Raw genomic sequence first — 2,784 nt, 5'->3', positions numbered from 1 at the left:
TCTTTGAAAAGGTCAGTGAAACTGATAAACCTCTGACCAGGCTGAGCAATGACCTTGTGTCTATAATCGTCTATAACTTACCCTCTTTATTAGCTTGGCCAATCTTTAGGCAGGCTTCTCTCTTCCCCCGCAACCCCTAAACTTTGGTTTGTCCCAAGTCTGAGCAAATGGTAAAACACAGAATCTCACCCCTAGGGGCTGACTTATCCTGAGAATCAGCTGACAATAGTGAGAAATGGAAACATGTCAGACCCTGAATTATGTTGTCTGTTCACTCCCACTTAACTTCTCAAAAGCTCCCACCAGTCTCACATGACCATCTCTACACAAGGAAGGCTTTTATTTCTGTGTGATTTTTGAAAGTCTGGTTGAGTCTGTGTGAGGCATACTTCCTACTGCAATAGTCTTTGCAAAAAAAGAAAAAAAAAACTCTGATTAACTAAGTCTGGATTTGTTTTTATTTGGAATCAAGAAACAGAGAAAACACCAATTACTGACTTCAAAATGAAAGAAGGGTCACCCCACTGATCCCATGTACATTAAAATAAGAAAAAGTAATTTGAAAAAAAATGAAGGAATACTATGAACCAGGAATAACAAAGATCCCCAAATGTGATTGATAATAGGTAAAACGGACCAATTCCTTGGAAAAGACATACCAAAAGTCACACAAGAAGAAATCGATAATCCAAATACGTTTACATCTATCAAAGAAATTGAGTCAAGAATGTACAACTTTCTAAATAAAGAGAAAGGAAGGAGGATTACAGATCAGGAGCCAGAAGAAAGATCCTGAGATGAAAATTAACTGAGCATGGACAGGAAAAGATATAAAATGCTATCTGATGAGTGCAGAGGAGAGAAACAGGGGAAACTATTAACACTCAGGGAGGGTCTCTATTTGCTAACAGATGTCAGGAGGCTATTTCCTCCCTGTGGAGTTCCAGAATTACAGGCCAGGGGTCTCTCTAGGGGACACTTCACACTTTCCAGCATGAGGCGTCCCCTGGGGAATCCATCTTGGTTCATTGCCAGCTTCTTGGCATTCTGACAGGAGAAAAGAGAGACCAAAATCATTTTTTTCAAAACTTGTGACATCTGCACTTCAGTGGGATACTATGAGTTGGTAAAAACACAAAGCAGCTGGCACTTGCTAAGAGTCCACTGAAGGGCTTTGGTGCTTTGATACAGAATTCATAACAAAGGAGCATTGTGAAGCTGACATGATTTACAGCTGATTCTGAGAGCTCAGACTGGGGGTGTGGTAATGTGTCTACAGCATGTTTGCAAGCATTAATGTCACTACTTCACCTTGCAAATTAGCTATAATCCCAGATTAATGTCTTGGCATTTCCCTAGTATTTTATGGTGTTGGTAGTGATCTCTCAGGCTTAACGGGTTCTGTGGCAAATTGTTCCTCACTATGAAAGCAAAAATCAATTTATTCTGAGTTATCTTAGAACTAAAAATGTGTGTACATAATGTGTGTATGTGTGTGTATTGTTGGAGGTGGAAGGGTAAATGAGGGTATTATTTATTAATAATAAAAAATAGAGCTCTCTTCCAAGTGGCTTCTTAGATTCATGCTTCAGAGTGAAGTCGGCACAGAGAGTTGGAAAAATTATCAGAGTAGGAATCTGGGTAGGATAGCATGACCTAAATATGCTCAGTTTTAAGAAATACTTGGACTGAGAATGCAACTATATGGTAGGCAGAATCAAGGATTGTCCTCTCTCCCCCTGAGATTCCCATTCCCTGGTTCTTCAAACTCTAGTCTAGATATCACCGTGAAGGGACTTTGCAATTATAATTTAAGATTCAAATCATTTGACCTTAAAATTTGGAGACTCTCCAGGTAAGCCTGATCTAATTATATAAGCCTAGTAAAAGGCAGAAGAAGACAGCAGACAGGAAGCCAGAGAGAGCTGAAGGACAAAAAGTACTCAAAATGCAATTGATGGTTTAAAGATAGAAAGAGCAATGTAGGTGCCCCCTGGGATCAGAGAGTGACCTTGCAGCAAGCAAGGAAATGGGGGTCTTGATTCTGCAACCTCAGAGAGATGCATTCAACCCTTCAATGACATGCCTGAGCTTAGAAATGGATTCTTGCTTCCCTCTCCTCTGTCTTGTCTTCCAGATAAGCACTCAGTCTGGCAGATACCTTGATTCCAGTCTCATGATACTGAGTGCAGATCAGCCAAGCTCATCTGGGCTTTTAACCTACAGAAACAGAACATAGCTGCTATTTTAAACTGCTAAATGTATAGTAACTTGCTATGCAACAAGAGAAAACTAATATAACTTTTTCTCCATGTGCATGCATAGTCTAGATAATGGGTTCGTATTCAAATAAATATCATATAATAGGTGCTCAATGATTGAATGTGAAAATTATTATTAGGTTCTAAAGATACTCAGAAAATCTACTTCCATGTCACTTTTAATTGATTGAAGTCCAATAAAACATTTTCTGCTGTATAAAAGGTGTGACTCCATTATAATATAACAAACTTTTTTGAGTAATGAGTCACTCAGCTATTCTGAAAGATTCCCACCCGACATTCTGACCAGTCATAAGCCCTCTTGGTCTGACTTCTTCTGTATTTTTTAACATTTTATTATGGTTTTAAGACTGCTAGGACCTTACATGTCTTAGAAACTGTCAAACTTTAAAAAATTCTTCCAGAGCAAAACTGAAGGGAATGGTGCTTCATCTAGGCTGTTGCGATAGAAACAATGTTGCAGAGAGTATCTCCCAAACATGAGGAGGAATAGGGACTTGAT

Source organism: Neovison vison, chromosome 3, assembly GCF_020171115.1.
Source record: "Neovison vison isolate M4711 chromosome 3, ASM_NN_V1, whole genome shotgun sequence".
Taxonomy (NCBI): domain Eukaryota; kingdom Metazoa; phylum Chordata; class Mammalia; order Carnivora; family Mustelidae; genus Neogale; species Neogale vison.
The sequence above is the reverse complement of the archived record's forward strand: the minus strand, read 5'-3'. Positions refer to the sequence as shown.